The sequence below is a fragment of the Pleurodeles waltl genome, chromosome 2_2, assembly GCF_031143425.1.
Source record: "Pleurodeles waltl isolate 20211129_DDA chromosome 2_2, aPleWal1.hap1.20221129, whole genome shotgun sequence".
In the NCBI taxonomy this organism is placed as follows: Eukaryota; Metazoa; Chordata; class Amphibia; order Caudata; family Salamandridae; genus Pleurodeles; species Pleurodeles waltl.
The window spans coordinates 333,219,739-333,246,673 of record NC_090439.1 but is presented as its reverse complement, the minus strand read 5'-3'; positions in this window follow the sequence as shown (position 1 = coordinate 333,246,673).

The window sequence follows — 26,935 nt, the reverse complement described above, 5'->3', positions numbered from 1 at the left end:
TTGTAGTTTCCACCAAGACATTGCATATAACAAATTACTGCAATGCACAGTGAGTATGTTTCTACATATAAAGAACCTGAAGTGCGTTTTTGAAAAGGCTTTTATTTTCAGCTTTTATATTGCAGGTGGAACATAGGGACATTGTCAAGGGTTAGGCCCCATTATAGACTTATAGCCCTCTGCCAAGGGCTACACCAATTGCTAAAGGCCCTGAACCCAAGTTATAAGCCTGAAGCACAAGCAGCAGTCTATAACGAGGGAGAAGACCTTAAACAACAGGTACAACATGAGGCAGAATGGATATAATGCTTGTAGAACATTCCAACACAGAGAAGGTAGAATGTTCTAAATTAAAAAGGGAGAAGCAGAAAAACAAATATTTTTATGTTGGAGAAGAAGGTTTATCCCGGCCATTATTAGGACTGTGACTCTTCATTATCTTGATTTGAGCTCCCAACATTCCAATGTTCTAGTAATATATTATAGGTGTGTGGCCTATTGCATTGGGATATACTTACCTGTTTCAAAATATTTGGGCCGAGCAAAGGCAGAGGCCAATAACAACAGGTTTCATGGCTGGGTTAGCCAACTGTTGTTGGGTAAAATCTATCAGAATATTCTTGTCTTATGAGCTAGAATTGATAATCAATTCAAAGAAACCCTTCAATTAAATCTCAGCTGGTGTGTAAACAACTTTGGGCTCTATTCATAGACTGCATTTTGTGTATTTAGTAGTGTTACAATAGTACTACTGAAGCACAACAAAATGTTATTCACAAAACTACGATAGTAAATCTCCACTTTCTTATACATTCTATGGGGAGATCCTCACAAATTTACTTTTAATAATATATGTTTGAAAGACAATGGGAAATAGCTAGAAAAGGGGGTAGGGTTTAGGGAGGAATAAGTAGGGGTTTTAGGAGGAGTAGGAGGTCTTTAAGGAGGGACAGACAATCACCCACAAAAGAGTTAACCCACTATTAATCACAAATTGCACTTGTAAAGTTACTACAGCTGAACCTAAAAACAGTAGTAAATTACTGCAGCTGAGAGCTGGGGTAAGTCTAGAACCACATATGGCCAACCATTGGTGCTGCAACACACTCCCACCGAAAATAATGGAGATAAAAACTTAAAATAAACCCCCATAGGAAATGATGTTAAAATAAATGAACAATTTTAAAATAGTTAAAAATATAAACTCATGTAATGTAATATGACAAAGAATATGCAAAAAATAATAGACATTTATTATTTAATCGTAAAACATTTTGACAACCTTTTATGATTTGAAAAATTATTACAACAATCCATTTTAATAAAGTATAAGTACATTATGTTTTATTAACTCTATACATCATGAATAATATTTATTAATGCATACGAAAATATATATTTTTAAATTTAGGTGAGAATTTATTTTGTAATTAAGTCTTCAGCAAAGTAATTTTAATTTAATTTAATATATTTAAATTACTTAAAGATTTAGTTCAAATGTAAGTATAATGCTGTAGCCCTTTGTACCTCTGTTCCACATTTAAACATCTGGAATAAATTTACAATACTATTTAACATAAAAAAAAATTACTAACTTTTTCAAGTTTACTAAACTGTTTTACATTTACCTATAGTTTATCATAAGGAAGTCTCTGGTCATATCTGTATGTTACAGTATAGAGAAAATTAAAAAGATGAATAAACTTGGAAGTGAACTTTGAAGAAATACTTTTGAGTAGCTTTACCCTCATATTTTGTGATTAGCAGAAAGTAATACAGTTACTCCAAAGTGTAAGAGTAAATTACATATGTAAGTTGAAAGTTAGCTTTGTGAATAGGCCTCTCTGTCTTTTAGATGTATCCCCTGCCTTCTCCTTTTGCTCTCACTGTCAATGAATGGAAATTTCTAAAAAGGTGGCAAGCCAGCTGAATAGCAGAGGCTCCGTAGCAAGTGACCATAGAATATGGTCATTTCATTGCTTTCATGGGAGTGGTTAACATTCTAGTGTTCTAATTAATAGTTAGAGCCCTCTGTTCAATGCATTAACAGTGGTTAATGCTTTAAGCAATGTTTAGTAACTTGCTGCACTATATGGGCTTAAGTCAGATAAGTGGAATTGTAATGAAATCTGTTATGGCCTACAGCATCATGGACAATAATACATGATTATTAGTAAACAAGTTTCAACATGCAGTGCAGTGTGCAGAGAATCTATTAAGAGTATACATGGTTATACTGTGTAAGGAATCACATTGGAGTGTGAAGTGTTGTCTCATGAGAAGGAGCCGAGAATCAGTGTATTTGAGACTAAGTGGGTGGGGTTTGATGCGAACTGGAATTCTTGGCAGAAAAAGGCTGCTTAGAGTTGTTTGGAGTAGGGATTTTAAATGAGAAATATTGATTTATTTAAAGAATCTGAACTTTGACAAGCCCAGGATGCTTTAACCATGTCAAAAGCTTGTGGTTCACTGACATAGTGCTAACTTTAAGAGCACAGTATTCAAATAGCTGTGAATGGTGTGGTAGTGAAGCTTCATGTATGGTTTTAAAAACTAGATGGGTAATGTGTATGTGGTCCTGTGTTTGGGAGAGAACCAGACACTGTGATGAAGGTGATGTGTGCAGAAATCGGTGTTTTGGAAAGTAATGAAAACTGTTCTTTTGGAAAACGTATTTACATGAGGGGGTGAAAAAAATATGGTGGCTAACTAGTCTAACTAGTAAGCTTTTGCAATGAGCCAGATCATCATGACTTAGGCCCTCATTATGACATTGGCTGTAAATCCCACTTACCACCATGCCGACTGCTGTCAACATACCGCCGCCGCTGTGGATATCCGCCAACCATATTATGACACACGCATACCAATCCGTCACTATGCAGCCACACACACAAGTCCGCCAGCCCAAAGGTCAGTGATAAACTGGCGGTGTCCAAACCCACACCGTTATGCCAACAGAAATGCGCCCACAACATTGTGACCCACTAATCACTGCAGCGGACATTCATTGGCGGTAAACCACTGGCCGCGCTCAAAATACACACAACCTAACAAAACAACACTACATTGGTCAATTCAAACTACACACACCTGACACCTATACGTACACCACACCCCCTCACCCAAGCCACTATAAAACACACACCCACATTACCCACAACCCTTTATGACTACTAGCCATTGCCAATGGAGAGAGAGGGTCAGCGCCATGGGACAGCACACCAGAACAAGGGATGACATCAGGAAGAGGTAGAACGACCTACGGGGGAAGGTACGTTCCATTGCAGCAAGACACCAACTAGCTGTACTGAGGACTGACGGTGGACCCCCACCTCCTCCTCCACAACTAACAACATGGACGGAGTAAGTCTTGGCAATCATGCATCCTGAGGGCCTGGCAGGAGTAGCAGGAGGACTGCACTCTGTTAAGTCAACTCTATATTACTATCACTCCCCTACCTGCATGCCATCAAATAACCCCACCCCTCACCTTCACTCCCATCACTCCATCACCCCCACACACCCCACCATCACAACCCACTCATCCCAATGCCAAGCCCTGCATGCAACACCAATGCATGGACACCCCTCACAGACCTGCATGGACACCTATCACCACAGCAGGCACACTAGAGAGAATCACCTAGCCCACCACATAACAACTCACACAAGAAAAAGCTGCAAGGGCAAATCCAACCAAAGAGGGAAACACACCCATGCACAATATGTCACAGACAGAAACAATAACTCTTCATTTTCATCCCTCCAGGTAACCCAGCCAATGTCATCGGTGAAGATGTGCCAGCAACATCCAGACCCCCTACAGAAGAGGCCCACAGTGATGACAGCAGCTGTGGTCGCCTGGATCTAGATGACCAACATGGACCATCTGGGACCACTGGACAATCGGTTACCCAGGCACACTCTCACACCACCACAGAGTCTCCCCCTCAGGAAACACCACCACAGCACACACCCAGTGGGCCCATACCTCTGACCCCAGGACATGTCAATCAGCAGTGTGTCCACCACTACAGGGACCCCAAGGCACCCCACAAACACAGGACAATCAGGGACCTGGGGTCAGTGGCAGTGGGCACCCGGTTCAGGGGACAGAGGCACAGGACAATAAGGAAGCTTGGAGGACTGCTGTGCGACTGGGGGAGGACAGGCCGAGGGAACCGACCCTCTAGAGGCACACACCACGATCCTGGGAGCATGCCAACATTCACAATCAACAGCAAAAGGCAACTCATTACTTGAAATAAATGCACATTCTAAACATGTAAGAATAAGCTTATGAGTGCTCATACACTGACACACATCGTTGCCTTGATGTGTAATTCCGGGTTTACAATAATAGACCCGTTTTATTAATGAACAAACAATTCAGTGGGGCACATCAACAATCAATGTCTATGCTCATGTTATCTCATTATGATATTATAAAAGCATAGACATTGATTGTTGATGTGCCCCACTGAATTGTTTGAGCATGCCAACATTCCCAGGATACTCTGGGCCAGATTCTGGAAAAGTTGCAGGAGAACACGAGGCTGCAGGAGGGACAGTATCTGGGGATCAGGGAGGACTTGAAGGACATCAACACCACCCTGGTCTCTATTGCAGGGGTGCTGGCAGACATGACCAACAGTATGAGGGAGGCAGTGGCACACTACCGGGCCCCAGACACTAGCTAAACTACTGAACAGCCCTCTACCTCCGCTGCCACTAGTAGACAGGAGGCCCTACAACAGGACCAACAGGCCACCAGCACCCCTCCTTCTGTAGAAGGAGAACCACCCCGCAAACGTTCCCTGCGATGCAGCCAGAAGCCAGAGACTATTTCCAAGACCCCCGCCAGGAAATGAGACTCTCCTGATTGTCACCTTTGTGTCCCACTCTGTCACCCTGTCCACCTTGAACTGCTATTGCTCCCCTTCCTATGCCCCCTTGCACAATGTACCTCTGATACAAATAGACTGGACTCTAACCTGGACTTTCCTCCATCATCACCCAGCCCATTCCACTACCCCCTCTTCTTCAGAGCACTGCAATAAAAACACTTTGATAAAATACATTTATAGTGTATGTCAAATGTTTTAAAAATGTATTTGTTTAACCAGGTTCAAACATTGCAATTCAACTGTACAGTAATGTTTACACTGGAAAGACCTGTAGTTGGCAGCACTGACCACACCAGGAGCAAAAGTGGGGCACCAACATCTGCAAAAAGAGATGCCAAAGGGTACAGTGAGTGTGCATAGAAGTAGGAATACACAGTCTGCCAGTGACAATGTCACACATCAAACTGTCAGTGAAATGTGTACTAACACTCTCTTTACTGTGTCTCATTGGAAGTATTGACGAATAATTGCACTTCTGATGTCCTCATCCTCATCCTCTGCCTCCTCATCTTCACTGTCCACAAGATCCACTTCTGCCACACGGCCATCTCCAGCATGCTCCTCCTGCAGAAAAGGCACCTGGTGACGCAAGGCAAGGTTGTGCAACATACAGCATGCCACGATGATCTGGCAGACCTTCTTGGCTGAGTAGCATAGGGATCCACCTGTTAGATGGAGGTAACAAAACCTGGCCTTCAGGAGGCCGATGGTCCTCTCTATAATCCTTCATGTTCGCCCATGTGCCTCATTGTAACGTTCCTCTGCCCTTGTCCTGGGATTCCTCATAGGGGTCAGTAGCCATGAGAGGTTGGGGTAACCAGAGTCACCTGCAAATATCGAGGGACAACTGTTAGCCACACACCCACCCTTAGGGCCCACACCATACCCATACACCAACATCCACTGGGTGGGAACCAGGGCTCACCTATTAGCCACACCCTGTGCCTCTGGAGTTGGGCCATCACATTTGGGATGCTGCTATTCCTCAGGATAAAGGCATCATGCACAGACCCACGACACTTTGCATAGACGTAGGAGATGCATGGGTCCACCAGGCACACCTTCTGGACATTCATGGAGTGAAAACTCTTTCGATTTCTAAGCACCTGTTCATTTTGCCGGGGGGGGGGACATATGCAATATGTGTTCCATCTATTGCCCCAATGATGTTGGGGATGTGTCCCATTGCATAGAAGTCAGCTTTCACTGTGGCCAAATCCTCCACTTGGGGAAAAACGATGTAGCTGCACATGTGTTTAATCAGGGCAGACAACTCTCTGGTCAGCACTATTGAGAACATTGGCTGTGGCATTCCTGTTGCCAAGCCCACTGTCACTTGGAACAAGACACTTGCCAGGAAATGGAGCTCTGATAGGACTTGCACATGAGGGGGGATCCCAGTGGGGTGACGGATAGCAGATATTAGAACAGGCTCCAATTGGGCACACAGCTCTGTGATTGTGGCCTGGTCAAGTCTATAGGTGAGGATAATGTGCATGTCCTTCATTGTTGCCAAGTCTACCAGGGGTCTGTACAGGGGGGATTTCTCCATCTCCTATTCATCTGCAGCGGTTGCAATCTATGGGGCAAAAGAGTAAGCAGCTGGTCATTATCTCTACATTCCAAGCACTACAGTTTAATGCATATTGTGATTGTAACATTATTTTGTTACAGATGTTGAAATAGTGCCTTTGTGTACCGTGACGCAGTTAGGATCCATGGCCTGCACCCACCTGAAATGGCATCCGCCTGTCCTGCATGAAGGGACAGGTGGAAATGAGGTAATTTCACTGACTTTGTGCGCCATTGCGGGAGGCAGTCGAGAACCGCCATGCAACTCCTTATTGTTTATCATTGAGGCCTATGGAGTCCAGTGGCCAATGGTGATGTATGCCGACGGTGACAGTACGCACCGCCGCAGACGTGAAAGCCATTTTTTATCTGTGCACTCACTTGCTACCTGGCCTTCACCAGGAGAGGACCTACACTGCAAGTGGTGCTGTGACCTGTGTCTGGAACCGACCATGCCTCATGTTATTGGGGAAAGGGCCCCTGCCTTCACCTTGGCGGAGTTGGAGTGACTGGTGCAGGGGGTCCTACCCCAGTACCACCTGCTGTATGGGCCTCCAGACCAACAAGTGAGTACACCGTGAATACGATGCATGGGGCGTGAGTGCATGGAGTGTTGTGTGTGAAGGCCTCATGTGGGGGGGGTTGGTGGATGGGCCCTGGGCAGTGTAGAGCATGTATGGTGGACCATGTCTGTGCCAATGGGGATGGGAAATGGCATAGTGGGCCATTAGTGTAACAGGCAGGACGGTCAGACTAATACCTTTCCCTGTGCCCATTTCCCTGCAGGTCAGCGCCCATCAAAAGAAGGGTATATGGTGTGCCATCGCCAAGGACGTGCGGACCCTAGGGGTCTACAGCAGGTGGAGCACCCACTGTTGGAAACGGTGGGAGGAACTGAGACGCTGGGCACGGAGGATGGTGGAGGCCCAGCAGGGATGGCCTCCCAATGAGGAAGGGGTGCCCGTCAAACCCTGACCCCCCCTGATGGCCCGCATACTGGCGGTGGCCTACACAGAGCTCGATGGGCACTTGGGGGCATCTCAGCAGCCACAAGTGGGTGAGTACAGTGCCCTAATTTACAACTTACGCCTGGTGGGGTGGTATCAAGGTGAGGGTGTGGGCCCTGTGGGTGCCCCTAGGCCAGGCCTTCCATTGCAGAGTAGGTTGCATGTTGTGCAGGATTCTGATGTGAAAATCCTCCAACCAAACTAGTAGTCATCCACTACTGGGCAGGGGGTCGGTGGGTCTGAGGTATGCTGCAATTTGCATTAGATGTCCCTATCAATGGGCTGGCGACTAGCATTGTGACTGGTAGTGCATTGCCTGATGCATAGGGCTCTTCCCTGTGTGTGAGTGTGTTATGTACGACAACAGTTGTGTTGCTGCTGCCATTAACCAAGTGTATCCTTTGTCTCTTACCCCCCCTTTTTGTTTTTTCACCCTCTCCTTATGTGCATTAGCATAATCTGGCAGGGGAGCGTAGGCACCGGTAACAGAGGGAGCTGCATCCCACAGGCCCAGGAGGCCAAATCTACCGACAGTGAGGGCACCAGTTGGACAGAGGGCATGGGGAGCACCACGGCGGAGACTGGAGGGGACAGTTCGGACAGGGATACCTCCTCCGATGGAAGCTCCCTGGTGGTGGCGGACACCTCTGTGCCCACCCCAGCTACAGGTAGAGCTGCCACCCCCGTTGCAGCACCGCCCTCCCAGCAGCCCCTCAGCGAGTTGCTTGTGCCCGCTCACCCAGGAGGGTGGGCAACTCCTTCGCCCCAGGCACCTCAGGCCCTGCCCCAGTCAGCCCTGCTGCCCTGAGTGAGGAGGCTATTGACCTCCTGCGATCCATCTCTGTTGGGCAGTCAACCATTGTGAATGCCATCCAGGAGCTGGCAGCCCAAATGCAACTGTCCAATGCATTTCTGGAGGGCATCCACACTGGCTTGACGGCCCAACAGAGATCAATCCAGGCTCTGGCCTATCCTCTCTGATGGTAGCCATTGTCCCTGTTTCCACCCTCCCCCTCCAACTTCCAAAACCTAATCCCATTCCCCTCAACCACACAGGCAGATGAGCAGGCACCTAGGACAACACACATAAATGGACATGGCAAACACAGGCACCACACCTCATCCCACAGGCACTCACAGAAACAACATCCAGAATCAGATGTACCAACATCCACTGCCTCCACTGTGTCCCCCTTCTCCTCATCCTCCACCTCCCTTCCAGTTGCATCTCCACCCACACCTGCATGCACCACATCCGCATCCATTACCACCAGCACCTATCAGCACACATCCCTCACTGGCAGTCACCACTCCCATATCCATGCACACGTCCCCTGTGTCCTCTCCCACTGTGTCTGTGCCCCTCCTCCCAAAGTACACAAACACAAGCAGTCAGACACCCAACAGACATCCACCTCACAACAGCATCCAGCCCATGCACCTGCACAACAAACACAGCAGACTGACACCTCCTTCCACCACTGCTTCGTCCTCCACTCCCAAACCATCTCCCTTTTCCCGCCCCAATGTCCCTAAGAAGCTTTTTCTTGCCAACATTGACCTCTTCCTTAGCCCTTCCCCATCCCTCACGTCAGGCCAGGTTGGTCAAAACCCAGGTGTCAGAGTCACCAGATCCTCGGGGTCTGCGCACGTTCCCAACACGTCCACCACTGAACAGCTCCAAGACTCTGATAGATAAATCACAGAGGCTAAGAGAGTTCAAGAGGGGAAGAGGGCATTAGGAAGGGAAACAGCTAGGAAGGAGGCCTGTAGTAAGAAAAAGGTTAGAACACACAATATGAACATTATATCTCCTGAAATCAATACTAGACTATGATTCTAAGCATAGTCATTCTGAAAACATGAACAATCTAAGAATTAAGTTTAAAATGACTACGTTTCAAGATGGCCGGATACCTGTAAGGGAATCAAGGTGGATTAAATGAAAACTTTCTTATTCAAGTACTTTCCTTTACATGAGAATCAGAAAAAACATTCTGACTAAATTTTAAACCAGTCATATAAATCCTTTTTTGAGAATGCATACTAGGACCATACAATATTGCATCTAGAAACTCTGATCTTCTGTGTATTCTTAAAATGTTTCAACACAAATTGCGCATATTGTAGATTTGTATATATATATATATATATATATATATATATATATATATATTTATATATATATATATAGTAAACACCATAAAAGGATTGTGCACCATGAATAACACAATATGGATTCAGGAAAACAAATCACATAACTTGTCAACTCGAATATTACATGATAAATATCTTAGAATAGTGGCATACAATAAACAACATGAATTAAACTTGAGGAGAGAATCGTGCGTCTTGCCGATTCAGGTTTCACCATGTAAAATGCCAAGAAATGTTAGTACGCAATGCATATCAAAGTCAAATCATCATTAAACGAATCGCGCGTCTTGCCGATTCGTAAACCACAATGTAAATGGCAAGAAATAACAGCTCACAATGAATAACAAGATCAAAGTAAAATGACACGAATCGCGCATCTTTTGCCGATTCTTAAGCCACCATGTAAACGTCAAGAAATGGTAGCGCACAATGAACAACAAAGTTAAAACACCATAAAACGAATCGCGCGTCTTGCTGATTCGCAAGTCACCCTGCAAATGTCACAAACACTCAAGCGCATATTTCACACGTGCAAAGTACTATGTCAAATCATAAAAGAATTAGGCCCAAGAACATGAGAGTTCTCGATAACGGCGTCGGGAGGCCAGCCCAACCACCGTCTTACTGCCCAGAACAAGGATCTCCAAATGAAGAATGAAAGTCAGATGTCTGGAAAATCAAATAGGCCACTGGGACAGGAGCTCAGGAAATAGCTGCTGCTCTGCACCAGGACCTCTGAATAGTGAGCACTTGGAGCTGGGCTGGCTCCTTTTTATAGAGTCTTGGCCCAGCCCACAACCACACCCAGGCATGTTGCAGGGAAAGTCTCTAGAAGGCCCTGGAAAGGGACAACACCATAACACACTCTGAAAGCCTGCAGCAATACATTGCAAATGAACAGCATTTGTAAGCACATTAAAAATAAGTCTTCAGGATTGAACTCTGCAATGCAAAAGGTTAAACAACAACATATCAGCACAATGCATAAATTACATTGTTTTGAGAGTGCTGGGTTTTTTCATTCTAGTCACCAATAGAGGGCGCACTGCCTGGTGTTGACACCAGGCAAGCATCTCAGCCACCCAGTCCACGGGCACAGTAGTGTCCCTAGCTACTCCAGGTGGGAAATGATCCCGACCACCAGCCAGCCAGACAGAAAGGGTGCCTGCCCCAAGTGTGTCAAGGAAGGGCAAGGAGTCAGCCCCAGCTGCAGGAAGGAAGGGCAAGGAGGCAGCCCCAGCTGCAGGAAGAAAGGGAAGGAGGCAGCCCCAGCTGCTGAAAGGAAGTGCAAGGGGCCTGCAACAGCAGGCAGTAAGAGACAAGGGGCCTGGTGCTGGGACTCAGTCGGAGCCCCCACCACCAACCATAGTGGTGCAGCCATCAAAGGCTGCAGAGGGTGTGCTGGAGCCTCCCCATACCACTGCCAGCACCGCCACCAGCAGCCCCAGTGGGCAGCCATCCGAGGCTGCAGGGGATGGGCTAGAAGCTCCCCCCACCACTGCCAGCACTGCCACCAGCAGCAGCAGCCCCAGTGGGCAGCCATCTGAGGCTGCAGGGGATGTGCTGGAGCCTCCCCCCACCACTGCCAGCACCGCCACCAGCAGCAGCAGCCCCAGTGGGCAGCCGTCCGAGGCTGCAGGGGATGGGCTGGAGCCTCCTCTACCACTGCCAGCACCGCCACCAGTAGCATCAGCCCCAGTGGGCACCTATCTGAGGCTGCAGGGGATGGGCTGGAGCCTTCCCCCACCACTGCCAGCTCCACCAGCAGCAGCACTACTGCCACCACTGAGCAGCCGACACCGCCAGCGGACAGTGTGTAGTCCTGCATCCATGGGCTGTTGGGCGGCCTGGCCCCTGCAAATCCTGTGGGTATGACACCCAGGTGTGAGACTGTGACCTTGCACTCCCCAATATCTGCATCACAGGGCATGATGCCCCCTCCAGAACCAGTGGAGAAGCCATCCCTCACCACAGTCTCCCCAGGATGAAGCTCGCTGGGCACAATGCCCCCTCCAGAACCAGTGGAGAAGTCATCCACTCACCCCATCCTCCCCAGTATGAAGCTTGCTGGCACAATGCCCCCTCCAGAACCAGTGAAGAAGCCATTCACTCACCCCATCCTCCCCAGGATGAAGCTCACTGGGCACAATGCCCCCTCCAGAACCAGTGGAGAAGACATTGACTCACCCTATCCTCCCCAGGATGAAGCGCACAGGGCACAATGCCCCCTCCAGAACCAGTGTAGAAGCCATCCACTTACCCCATCCTCCCCAGGATGAAGCTCACTGGGTACAATGCCCCATCCAAAGCCAGTGGAGAAGCCATCCACTCACCCCATCCTCCCCAGGATGAAGCTCACTGGTGCATGATGCCCCCTCCAGAACCAGTGGGCAAGTCACCCACTTGAGAGACTGTGTCCTTGCACTCCCCAGGACCAAGCACAGGGCATGTTGCACCCTCCAGAAACAGTGGGCCAGTCACCCACTTGAGAGACTGTGGCCATGCACTCCCCAGGACCAAGCACAGGGCATGTTGCCCCCTCCAGAGCATGTGGCCAAGTCACCCACTTGAGATACTGTGGCCTTGCACTCCCCAGGACCAAGCACAGGGCATGTTGCCCCCTACAGGACCAGCGCGTTGTACCATCTTCCGGCTGAGGTGACCCCGCGTTCATATTTATTACCGCCGGCATGTTGGCGGTATTACTGCCACTAGGTCACCGACCGCCAGGGCTGCAATGAGGGCCTAAGTCATGTAGGAATTGTCCTCCTGTCTGGAAGGAGTGCTGTCAAAGGATTTTATAAAAGTTCAGTACTTGCCTCCTGCATGATGTGGCGATATTGTGATGGTAATTATAGTTGTAAACTAGAATAAAAATACACACAGGTAGGAGTGGGGAAACATAGTACCAGGGGAAAAGATTATAGGAGAGGATAGAATCATAGGACCAGAGGAAAGCATATTGGATAAAATTTGTGGGGAACTTACAGGAGTGGAGGATTATTCAAATTCCATCTTAGTCTGTGGAAAGCCCATTTGTAAAAAGGGCACATACTAGAAAGAAATATGACGAATTGTAAATTAACTTATGATGATCAGTTATGTCAAGTTGTAGTTTTAGTTTAATCATTATAAATTCATTAGACTTGAATTTTTGTTGTCTCCATGCAAATTCACCAATTCGTGGGATCTAGTTTTTACTGACAATATTAAATGTGAAGATATTCAGGCAGTCAGTGAAAGTGGAAACAGGAAAATAGACTATAAGTTAGACATTTAGTAAAATCCGATCCAAACAATGTTATAGGCTCTTAAAACACTGAGGCCCATATTTATACTTTTTAGCGCCGTATTTGCGTTGGTTTTTGATGCAAAAGCAGAGCAAATTTACAAAATACGATTCTATTTTGTACGTTTGCGCCGCTTTTGCGTCAAAAAATGACGCAAAAGCGGCGCTAAAAAAGTTTAACTATGGGCCTGAGGACCTTATTAAAAGTCAAGTAGAACAAGAATCCGTCATTGAGTAACACTCTGCATGATTTTTAGCAGTTAGGTTTTTCACGTCCATTTTTTATGGGTGTGAAAGAACCTGACTCGACTACTTCAGCCAATAGACGTACAGAACAAATTGCATTGGATATTAGAAGCAACAGCAGTCAGTCTCATTCCCTTTTTTCTGACAGGTGGGAGCATGCAATGCTCCCCCACCAGAAAATATTTGCCTCTTCCCTCCCCTACTCCCCCACACAACCCAGAGGTCTGAACATGCAATTACCACTTGCTCAGAGCAGGTCATACATGAGTGCCATGAAGCCCCGTACAATGGAAAATTATTTCTGTTTATATGACCAGAAATATCGTTCTCAGATACCTTTCCAGGTGGTTGTACATATAAGTGCATGGTACTAGTGTGAAATTACAGCACCGTAATGGTAAAACCACATGTTTTTTACCATTAACTGGGTTTACCGTTAACTCACTAACGTGCGATACAAAACGTTATAAAAAGTGCTTTTGTGTCTTAAAAAGAAAGAACTACAAAAAAAGTATTGTAGAAATTTCGAGTTCAAGTGAGACCAGGTGAAATGGATAGTGATAAGGTAGGGCACAACAGTAATTCTCTCTAGTTACATGTAATATACGTCAACATGGATTGTTCATTTGCATACTTTTAAAAGGACATTTAGTGAAGAAATGTATGCCACTTCTAATAGCATTATTCAAAACACTCTCTCCTACAATAAATAAGGCAAGAAGAAACTTGATTCGTCGTGATCTACTACTGTATTTGGAAAACACGTACCCTCAGGAACATTTCAGTAAGCAGTGCATTCAGAAACCAAAAATTCCCCGGAAATTTCCCTGAAAAGTTATCCATGTGCACTACAAGGGACCTAAAGTCAAAAATAGGACTAATTGATATACAACATTTCTCCCATGGGTCAGGTTCCAATCCACATGAACTTTTATATTGAAACATCAGCTTTTAAATATGCCCTTTAAGTCACAAGGATGGCCTTCAAAACGTGATTCTGCATTTATCAGCAACATTGTACCCATCGAGTGTGGATATTTCCGTTTCATCATTTTAGTAAAAAAATGACAGCATACATCTACTTTGGGATGAAACCCTTAAGCAATAAATCTGCCTCATTGGTTCACCTTAATGGGCAAAGAAGTTGATTTCTGAATATTTTGTGGAGTGAGATATGTTTACCAATTACTGAAGGTAATGTTCTCAAAGTCTCCAAGTCCGATTAGTAATATGCCACTCCTGATCTACAAAACTAACTGCCAGTTTAATCTAATGTATTTGTCAGCCTAGTGAGTGTTGTTTCCCACACAGAATCGCAGCGAGAATTAAACTTTACAACGCTGATTGCTAACTATTCATTTTTGGATTTTATACTAAGGTGATCCCTTATACTTTTTTGTTTTTGGCTAGATTTGAGGGTTCCTTAAAGTAAGGGCGACCAAATTGTGTCACTGCTGCTCAAGGAGCGCCCTTGATAACCAATGAGGGAGGAGAGACCTTAAAATGTTCTCACACTCTGAGTATAATAGGGTACACCTCACAACTCCCACCACAGGCTCTGGCTGTTGTCAGGATGCACTAAACGTGTGTGCCACTGCTGACAGTCCCCACATATATTAAAATATGAAGGACAGTGCTAAAAACAAGGAAAGGGAATGGCATAAAAGAGAAAGAAGAGGCAAATGACTCAGCCACTTCTACCTTGTCTGAGCAGTGAGGTCTGCAGGGTGTGGAGAATCCCCGAAAGGCAAAATATATAACAGTATTATGCATTTATTAAGGAAATCCATTATTGTGAATTGATTACCCCTTTTCCATCTCTGTTTAACAAACTCTCTGTACTTCGATGTGGAATGGATAATTTCTGAAATGAATTCAAATATACATGTGCACTGATATCTGTCCCCATGCTGTGGATAACTAGCTTCAGTGTCGTCCGCACATATTCCCCTCTGTGACAGATGAGGTTTAGACTCTACTTGCCTTCTGTACATGTGGAAAGATATTTGTTGATCTCTAATCTTAGCAATGGTATGCATTACTAAACTATAATACCTCACGCAGACCAATTTTATGCAATGATTTATTTTATTTTCCCATTTCACAAAGGTAGATCTACTCACCAACATATTTGATCCCACATCTGGATGTAACTCTTCATGAATTTGCTGCTCACCATTTCAAAGTGGAAATTTACATTTGTGTGTAAACTTACATGCCTCTTCCTTTTAGTGAGGGAGTGGGACCACACAAATTAATTTACCTGTTCAAATTAAAAGTTAGTAACTGTACACCTATTGGTGAAAATATCCACCACTGGCACAGCGATCTCTGTTAGGAAAGTATAGGTACATTTAACAAAGGTAATTTGTGTTTAAAAAAAATGATTTAAATATTCAAATTTCAAACATAAATGCAAAATGATTAAAAATAAGTAGCGCTAACCTGGAACCAGCAGAGTAAAAAGATACAACTCATTACCTACTCAAATTAATATTTCGTTTAATTATTCTTTATTTGGAATAATCTTGGTTAAAAGACATGCATTACATTCATTGAAATACACTTTTTAGTTTTGAAAATAGGTAAAAAAGTTTTATTTACTTTTTTTAAATTAAGAGTATAACATTTAAAAAACAATAATCATTCATATTTTTATCACAAAAATGTACATACTTAAATATACAATTAGTTTAATCAAATTGCCATTAATTAGTCTTGTTTTCTACGGCATTGTGTTTCAGTACTAATGGCTGGCAATGCGTGTTCTTGATTTACTCCGAGGTTCGGCTGGAAAAAATTTTCACCTGTTTTGACACTAACAGTAAATGAAATGTGTTTTGATAACTGCATTGGTTTTACTCATGTTTGATTTGTACTAGCATGTTCCCATCCCTTATCTCCCCTTAACTTTCTCTTAATACCACCACATTTGTAGTAATTACTCACCATTTTCCACCACTCCAAAGGATCCCTCCCAGATTTACTAAATCAAAATATATCTACAAGTGGGAAGATGACCGCCACTAAATTGGAGCTCTCCATATAGAAAAGACAGGATAGCAGAAGTGAAGATCTCCATCTGTAGGTTTGTGAATTTCATTTTGTAGTAAGTAAATAGTACTACTGCAATATTACTTTATGTACTCCAAAATTAAATTTGTGAATCAGGTCAAACAAGTTCTTCCTGTTTCGTGACAACTATGACCCCAGTCTTAGCAATTTAGAAACATTTTCAGAGAATAGCTTAATGTTTGTTTAATTGACAATGTGACTTCAGAATGTTTCAATGTAATCCCTAAGTAAAGTGTATCCTCAGTCTTAACAGTGAGGATAAATGTTCAACTGAATAGTTCAATTTGTATTTGCATCAACAGCACTGCTTCAGGCTACTTCTGTGTGACTCATCTCTCCATGCAAACTATCCATTAAGAATCATTGGTCCTCTGTGGAGGAAATCATTATTGAATGTAGCAAGTTCCTGCCAGAAGAAACATTGCAGCACATTTGCCTAGCAAAGGATTCCATGAACCATTAGGAAATTATACTTGACAATCCATTAAGTCTTGAGTCTCTCTGGGAACAAGAGCTTGTAGGCTTTCTTTCACTGAAAAACCTGGAGCATAAGAGCATTGGAGTACTGTCACCAGGCACATGGGTCACACAAAGTGGTAAGCAGAACCTCCGACCCACTTCTTGACAGCTATTGACAGTAGTTTAATACGTTTGTGATGTACCATTTGCACCAATGGGAGATGTCAAGTAGTCCATCATATAATATAAGTCCATTAGTATCTGGAATGTAAGGTGCCTTAATATAATTTTCTAAGGAAACATAATGATTGTGATCATTTACGTGATCATAGTTGCAATAATAATTACTAAATCAAACAAGTGAGAAAGGAAATGTGATAACTGGTTCCTCTAGTACATTGATTGTCAGTCATCCATAGCTGTTTGAGAACATTGTTTTGTGTTGAGGCTGCATGCAAATTGGAAAACATATGCTGCACAGAACAAGGCAAGTTTAGCTCATCCTCACTTCTTCCTCCCCAGTAATGGTTTGAGCAGAATATGCAGGATTTCTTTGGGAGAGCAGTGTACGAGAGGTTATCCTTCATGTAGTGACATGTAGCCACTAGTTCCAGCGATGCATGCTTAAAGCAGGACAAGCCTGGTTTACTTCACTAACCTGCACAACTTCCCAGAATGGCAAAACCACTCCATATCATATATGAAAAGTAAAATGTACTTGTGATTCATGGTATATTGTGCTCACTAATTTCTCTCAAATGGGAATGTACACAATGAAGACCATCTCCATCCTGTTGAAAAGTTACACACCACATGCCCTGCTGATCTGCTTTAGAAAATGGAATTGAGGGTGGGCCATATCTTCAAGTTTAGGAGTAAGGTTCAAGCATGCTAAGCCTCAGCTGATGCCGACTTGCCTGGTAGGAAATTCCAGACAGCAAGAAGCCTTGTGTACATGCACCAGAGAACCAGAAAACTATCCCCACGCATCACAAGAAATATCTTCCATTATAGCATTCTTCAAGCGAAGTATACCCTCCTCTGCGTCCCAGTGAACATGCTTTGTTACAGCACCAACACCCCTTAGAATTCTTTATGGCATTATCCCCATTTTGTCAATCAATCATCTGGCATGGTACACAGTAGTCTGGTGGAGCACTGACCTATCACCAGCTTCTTGGCCAAGGTACCAGAAAAAGAGTCTCAAGCCATACTGTGTAGTCCTCTGGCTATTGTCAGATGTGCAGCGGTCCAGTACCCAGCCAGTATGGCAAGTATCAAGGTCCAGCAATCAGAGAATGTTCTGTGTGGCCATTTGTGTGCCTGTTTTGGACTTATGGACCCAAATCAATTTTACATGAATGTCTGAGTCAGCCTGACTCCTTACATCAACAAGAAGACAAGATCGTCCTCTCCTTGAGCCAAAGCAGTTGATCTAGGATCGCTACACCATGGGGCAATGTAATAACTACCTTTTGAAGTTAAGTAACATTTTAATCCTAAACATGGAGAAAGAGGAGAATTCACTGATTACCATTCTGCTGTTAAAGCTCTAATTCAAATACTGAAACCTGAAATCCCAAACTTTTAAGTTTTTCAAGATTACCTTATATTATTTAATAGTGTTGCAGTTGTTGGATTTTACAATTGATTCTGATTTGTTCTTGATCATTAACAGTACCCCAGGAACCATCAGTTTTGCTGTGCACAGTAATATTCAGATTCACCACATAGTTATACCATTAGTCCATTATTCCATATGATAGAGAATAGCAGTTATTGCATTGTAAACAGTGTTTATGATCACAGTTTTGATTTTGAGGAGCTCTGTGGCAGCCTTTATTATTTTGGGTTAATCTGTCATCTGATCCCGTTTAGCATAATATGTTTCTTTGTTTCTGTTAGAAATGGGGTCTCTGGGTTGGCAGTGGGTTGCACTTTGTCCAAGTAGGGCCCCTAACTCTATTCAGGGTAAGGGATACACCCTGCTCACCCCCTTGGAAGGTTGGCTTATCTCAGAAGCAATGTGTAAAGTATTTGTACACACACACATAGGAACACAATGAAAACACCAAGAATGTACTCCCCACAGTTTAGAAAAATAGCCAATATTTATCTGAGTAAAACAAGACCAAAACAACATAAATCCAACATACACAAGTAAAGATTCAGTTTTTCAAAGATGAAATCTTAGTATAGCACTATGAAACACAATAGCTCCAACTGGGTCTGCAATGGTGTCTTGATGGAGTCGCTTCCAACAGTCCAATGCCACTCCCAAGGGAGTGTGGGCAGGTCACAGGGTTGCACGGACCCCGGGTACAGTGCTTTGGAAAACAATAAGGAAACAAAGATATTGCATGGAGTCAGGGAGGGAAGGCATCGCTGGAGCCGGTGAGGTGTTGGTTTCCTTCTGCTAACAGGAAGGTTAGTGTTGGAAATGGCCCTTTTTGCAGGGTTATCCCCAATTATTTTGCCTTCTTCCCCCTATTTTTTCTGATCTGTTTTTGCTGGTTTATTGACTCTGTGCACTTTACCACTGCTGGTCAGTGCTAAAATGCAAGTGCTCCCTATGTAAATTGTATTTGTGACTGGTTTATCTGTGATTGGAATAGTTGATTTACTAGTAGGTCCCTATTGAAGTGCGCCATAGGTGCCCAGGGCCCGTAAATCAAATGCTACTAGTGGGTCTGCAGCACTGGTTGTGCCACCCACATGTGTAGCCCTGTGAATATGTCTCACACCTGCCACTGCGGTGTCTGTGTGTGCAGTTTTAAACTGCTAATTTGACCTAGCAAGTGTACTCACTTGCCAGGCCCAAACCTTCCCTTTTACTACATGTAAGGCACCCCTAAGTTAGGCCCTAAGTAGCCCCAAGGGCTGGGTACAGTGTATGTTAAAGATGGGGCATATACTGATGTGTTTTACATGTCCTAACAGTGAAATACTCCCTAATTTGGTTTTCACTGTTGCAAGGTCTATCTCTCTTATAGGTTAACATGGGGGCTGCCTTTAATTATCCTTAAAGTGTAGCTTCCATTTGAGAGAAGGTTGAGATGTGAAGTATGGGATCTCTGAACTCGCAATTTAAAAATACATCTTTTGGTAAAGTTGTGACTGGGGGTGAATGTTTGATTTGCTTTGTATTCTGTCCATCATCTATTTTTTTTGCATTTGTCACCCTAAGTGGGAAAGGTATGCCCAGATGTGGGTCCCGTGCTCACTGCACCACTGGATTCAAGCTAGCCTAGGTGATGAAGGGTTATACCGTGATACCGGTCCTAGGATGCTTTTTTCTGGTCCAGGGAGGACCTGGCTTTGCAGTTCGGGATGGACTGTTCCCATGAGGAACAGAGTCAAGACTGATTTGCATATGGCTGGGTCCATCCTGGGGTGGCGTGGTGAGCAAAAAAACAATACATTAAACCCAGATCTTTGTGACTGGGGGTGAATGTTTGATTTGCTCTGCATTCCGTCCATCATCTGTTCTTTTTGTTCTTTTTGCACCATGACCTGTGGGCACCACATGTCGCATCGTCCCACTCCGCACTGCAGCAATGCCACCCACACTAGCACTCATGACTTCATCAGCCCAGAGTTCGATTTGTAATGCTTGTGACTTCAAGGGTCTGACGACCCCTGCACCAACTCCTGATCCGACACTGTGACGCCAGCGACGCCGCTCTCCGGATCTCATCGAGAGGATCACGATGCCCTGCAATTCCAAGGTACTGTTTGTGGGTCTTCCCGACACCGTAGCTGGCCCATAATGCGGCGGCCAGCCTGAACTGTTGCTTTTCTTGATCACAACGCTATAATAGACCCAGGTGGAGCTGTCGACTTCAAGTACCTGTATTTTTAAGTTAATTCTTGCAAAATTCATATCTTTATTACTGTATGTTGGATTTTTCTCGTTTTGGTCTTGTTTTACACTGATAAATATTGGCTGTTTTTCTAAAACTGGTGTGGTGTCCTTTTTCAGTGTTTTCACTGTATTACTGTGTGTTATGTGCAAATGCTTTACCAATTGCTTCTGAGATAAGCCTGACTGCTTGTGCAAAGCTACCAAGGGGATGAGCAGGGGTTATCTGAGTGGGTATCTCCCTTATTCTGACTAGAGTGAGGGTCCCTACTTGGACAGGGTGCAATCGGACTGCCAACTAAAGATCCCATTTCTAACAGTGGGGCATTGGTTCTTTACAGCTAGGGAGGTGAGGTGTCTGTTCCTTATGGTTGCAGGGGAGGTGATGCGGCATGGGTGGAAAGTCATTGGTTCCTCACGACAAGGCGGGGTTGATGAATCTAGCAGGTCAAGAAGTGAGGCATTGAATTTACGGTGTTGTGATCACACCACTGGGCCATAGGTGCTGCAGCAGCATTGGGCCTTTGTTGCAGGTTGTGGTTGTTTGTACTCAACGGGGACTAAGGCTCTTGGAGAGTGGCATCATTTCCTAAATCACTGTGGAGTTGATGTGTTTAGTTTCTTCTTAGTTGCACTAGAGCTCACTTCCAGGAACTGAATTTAACATCACTTGGCAAGTCAGCACTCTCAACAAGAGAGCCCAGACACTGGCAGGTGAAGCCTTTGATGGCCCTGGGACTTCTTAACAGACTGCAAGCTCAGTTCAAGCCCTTGGAGAACCTTGGAAAGGAGGCTGTAGAAAGTCAAGTTGAGTCCTTTCACTCCCAGGACAGATGCAACAAGCAGCAGGCCAGCACAACAAAGCAACAGGCTGAGCAGAGTGTCAGATCATCCTACAGCACCCACCTCTTCTTCCTGGCAGAATGTCCTCAGTCCAGAAGTGTTCCAACTGCGTGGGTTCAGAGGTCTAGTACTTATATCCATTTCTGTCTCTGAAGCAGGCAAACACCAGTGAGAAGTCTCTTTGTAGTGCAAACGACACTGCCTTTCCTACCCTGGCCCCAGACACAGATTGCTTTGTGTGAGGACTGGCACAACCCTATTCAGGTGCAAGTGTCAACCCTCCACCACTCTGTCAGCACTCTAGCTCAGAAACAACCATCAGCATGGTGATGGGCCATCGGGATATGCAGTGCATACCTCAGCCCCCTTTGTGTGACTGTCTAGAGTGAATGCACAAGTAGCCCATCTGTCATTCTGACCCATATGCGTATACCACAGACAGGCAGAGGCATAGAATGGTTAAGGAAGAAATTTTTAAAGCTACAATTCAAAAATCAACTTCATCAAAATATGTCTTTTTAAATTGTGAGTTCAGAGACCCCAAACTCCACTTCTCTATCTGCTCCCAATGGGAAATTACATTTAAAAGATATTTCAAGGCAATCCCATGTTACCCTATGAGAGAGATAGGGCTTGCAATAACAAAAAATGAAATTAGCAGTATTTACTATCAGGACATGTAAAACACACCATTACATGTCCTAACACTATTACATGACCTACCTTTTATATACTCTGGCCCCTGCTGACAGAGAAACCTTTGGGCTAACTTAGAGGTTACTTACAGGTAATAAAAAAGGGAAGGGTTGGGCTGGCAAGTAGGCGCACTTGCCATGTCGACATAGCAGTTTAAAACTGCAAAGACAGACACTGCAAGGGCAGACCTGAGGCATGTTTGTGGGGTTACTCCTGTGAGTGGCACAATCAGCGCTGCAGGCCCACTAGTAGCAATAGATGTACAGGCCCTAGGGACTTACTAGTAAATCAAATTTGCCAATCATAGATAAACCAATCACCGATGCAATTTAGACATCGGGCATGTGAACTTTAGCACTGGTTAGCCGTGATAAAGTGCTCAAAGTCCTAAAGCCATTAAAAAAAAGTCAGAAAAAATGGGAGGAAGAAGGTGAAAAGTTTGGGGATAAACCTGAAAAAAGGGCCAGGTCCAACAGTTTCTTCCATAATAAGAATGATCCACATGGCTTATGAAGCTAAGAAACAGTGATGTGATTGGAAGCATTACAGCAATCATCACAAACAATAACCTATAAATTTCATTTGAATTTTCAATGTTGATAATTGTTTTTTACTGTTCTAAGTATTACTATTTGATTCCCCTTTGTACTTTCTATATATTTGTACACTGTACTTAAAACATTCTTTTTTAATAAAGTATCAATTCTGGCTACACAATGCACTTTTGACATTGTAGCTCCATTGTATAGTGCCAACCTGTACACCACTTCCTGTGAGCTAGGCCTTTACTACTCATCCACGTAATTCCTCAGAGCTAAATGAGCCCTTAGGAGCTTAAGGGTCAACGTCTACCATAAACCTAGTACGCAGCTTCCTGGTCACCAAGAAACACATGGAGTCTCACCTTTGATACTTTTAAGTGGTCCTTTCAGCTACACATATTTAAGAAAACCTTTTGAAAGCTATAGAGTGGTGAGATACTCAGCTAATGTTGAGAGTGAACTGAATTCATCATCACCCTTACTTCTTTACCATTTACACTCACCAGTTTTGAGGATGGATGTTTCAGTGCTCCAACAAGGGCAGAAAACGGATTGTAAATATTCTAAAAGAAAGGAAAGCTTTAAAAGGAAGGACTGTGTAGAGACTGTGGTTGTTAAGCACTTCCAGGTCTGCAATAAGTTTCTTGTGAAGAGGGTGAATTGGCCGCTCAAAAGAAAGTCTTGGTTCAAGGAGAAGATGATGATCTTGTTCCAGATTTAAAAAAAGCCAGGGAATTGGCAGTCTCTTTGGTTAGAGTGGGTAAGATATCTATAGATACGGTAGATGGTTTATTTGTATTTATTGGCTTTGATAACTTCTCAGGGGTAATGTAGTGAAGATGATCTTAGTAACCAAGGGATTGTTCATGCCACTGTTCACTGTGCCATTCGATTGTGTTTATTTAACTATATCCGCCATCACTAATTTTGTATCAGCAGTAGCACATTCAACAGAAATAAATTGCTGCAATAGCAGCTAACATTAAAGTGGGCATGGGGCATACTACAAGGGTTACAGAGGCCAGCCCTCTGGTGCCACTTTGAGCTCGGTGGACCACCCACCTGGGGTCTAACTGTATCCCATAGTGTGGCACAGCCTAAAAAATTTATATTACAGCATTATTATGTTTACTGGCACACAACTTTAAAGCCTATCCTGTGAAAAAAACATGACATGTTCTAAATAACTAATAAATAACTGCACTCACCCTTTACCTTACCATTTTCTCATGATGTGTGTACTGAGGGTAAGTAGGGAAAATCTGGCTATGTGTTTTGTGCAGGAGGACAGGTCCAATGGTCCCTACTGTCCCGATTGCACTTAAAGAGGCTTGATGCTAGTGAAAAGTACATTTTAAACGACTCACAGGTATACGCATTAATGATAGGAGACTTTCTGCCATTTCCATGTAGCAACAAACACCCAACTCTAAAAAGGTGCTCTTATCTTGAATATGTAATCTTCACATCCTAATGTGTAATATTGTCTGATGTAAGCTCTGGAAGGATAATGCAATTTGCAGGCAATACTGTGTGCCAATCAGGCAGGAGATGCTGGTTTGTGATGTGCAGTGAAGCTTGCTACTCCCACTTGACTGAGGGTGTGCCCACAGAGCACACTGCTACTTGCATTGGGCGGTTTCTCCTCAGGTTTATAGGATTAAGCCATTACGATTCTCCCACATTTGCTGGTGTCCATTATTTATTGTTGTTCTGTTTGTTAGTGCCTGGTGCATGTGCTCAATTTATATCTGGTTGTCTTTTTCAGGACATTCCTTTAGTAGTCATTCTGCTGGACACACTGTTGCAAAAGAACAGGAGTCTGGCCTATTAGACATCATGGGTAGGCCATTATGAATTTGAAAAGAAAAAGGAGCCAACGCTGGCAACAATTATATAACAATTGTTTTAAATGTTTGTGACTGCCCAATTCAATTACTGCTCCCACCGTTTAATTATGAAATATCAAAATAATTCGTTCAATTATTTACAGCAAAATGTCAAACACAAAAAGACAAACCAACAAGTACATGACCACAATTTAATAGGCTGGCACCACATAAACTAATTTTTATAAAAAACAAAGTTGACAGACATGAAATGACAAACATTAATACAATGTGGCATCCAGGTTCTGACAATTTTAAGGAAAAAAAATGTCATGTTTGTCAGGTTTGTTTTGTTATGGAAATGAGTTTAGATAGTGCCGACCAATCAAATAGTGTCCACGTACATTGTTGGTTTGTCTTTTTGTGTTTGTCATTTTGATGTAAATAATGGTGGGAGCAGTAATTGAATTGCGCTTTCATGAACATTTAAAACAATTTTCATATAATTGTTGACATTGTTGACTCCTTTTTCTTTTCTGACACACTGTCACACCACAAAAACTGCAAGAATATTAAAATTGTGGGGAAATGCATCATTTAAACGTAAAATGAACCAATGCACGAAAATAATTAACAATCATATCAACACTAAATTGGGAAATGCAAATGAATCAGAAAGAAACCAAATGATCTGGTAAGGAAAGGAATGGCATTAAATAAATCGTTTTATCAATGATATACTACATATATTGACATAGTGACAATGAGTTTCCATAAATAGTATAGTTAAGTAATATATTTCAGATATGCAGTGGCTGGTTGCTAAACGGATAGCATTTTTGCATTGAACTAAATGCATTATAGGGCTATCCTGTAAACTAGGGGAGCCTGAGCAATATAACAATGGATTTTGTTTGAATTAGTTTTGTGAACATTTAGTATATATGGAATGATGACGATGCTATAAATTTTAAAGGCAGGCAAAACACTTGAGGCTTGAGTCAGGCTCAAGCCCATTGCCAGGTTCTGTCTTAGCTCGAGGTCTTCTTGGAGCCTTGAGCCATCAACGAGCTGAGCCGGCCTGTTGCCCAGGCTCTGAACTCACAGTGGAGACTTGCATTATTTAATCTGCCCATCCTGAACACTAGGTGCCCACTGAGAGAGACAGGTAAAGACATTAGAGAGTAGGAAAAAAAATAAGTTCTCTTTTAAAACTGTATTTCCAAGCAGCAGTAGGGCTGACAGAAAGACGGTTTCTTAAACCACATTTCAGGGCACAGTACATCACCTCCTTTGGACGCTATTTAGGGGTGCCTGAGGTTCTACTGAGGTTGTGCAACTATATGGAAAAAGCGAATTCTCAGCTTTGCTCTCCTGCGGAAAGAAAGGCAAGTTCATAGAGCGCATCGCTTTTTTCGATAAACCTCAGCAACTATTCTCCCTGCCTTGGTTGGATGAAGCAGCTCTCTTACACTTAGGAATTCATGGCCTTGCATATACAAGGGGGTGGAGAAAAAACAAAATCTGCAAGCCCCTGGGAGGCTGACCTGGTTACGTAAGGGCCTGTTATTATAAGACAACACTTTTGTGCTAGGGTGCAGGGCCTTGACGTTCACAAAGCCTCAGTCGTGGTATGCGGGGGGAAGAGGAGGGTCGGTGGGGAGCGTGGCAGGGTAGAAATGACAAATAAAAAAAGAATAATTTAAAAAGTACCTTCCTCGTGCCTCCTCTGCCCGCTCTGTTCCTCGGACCTCACTTCAGGCACAGGCTCCCAGCCTGCCCTGCGGCCAATCCTAACTTTGCTTTCATGCTTCTGGCAGCATGAAAGCAGCATTAGGATTGGATGGAGTGCCCAGTCAGGGAGCTCTGTGGCAGAGTGGGAGCCTCTACCTGCTGGGTTGGAGTAAGCCCAGTGCACCTGTGTGTTTGGCTGGTCCAAGATGGCTGGCCCAAGACGGCTGGCCAAACACACATGCACACTGAGAGGGAGTGCTGTGCACTCCCCCTCTGTCCTTGTCATGCCCCATGGCGCTACCCCTTTTACAATAAAACAATAATAAACATAATTTATTATCGTTTAATTGTAAAGGTTTTGCAGCTGCTGCTGCTGGAGGGGGCAAAGCTCCTCCACATAGTAGAGGAGCCACCCCTGCGACCCCTTTATTTTCTTCACACACAGCACCATAACAAAACACTCTGATTAAAAAGATCTCAATGACAGCACGTGATTTAGCTGGGCTAAGTTTTACAGAAGTGTCCTAATTACGTCCTCTGTGCTTCCTTTGCAGAGACAATATCATAGACAATGTCATGAACCACCAGGAAAAAAGCTGGTCAATGAGCTGACTCCAGACCTTTGTATTGCCCCGGCATACCTGACCACATTTGCATGTTTTCATAGTAGAGGCAGAGGTGTGTTACCTAGTACTGCACATCTGGTCTTTCTGC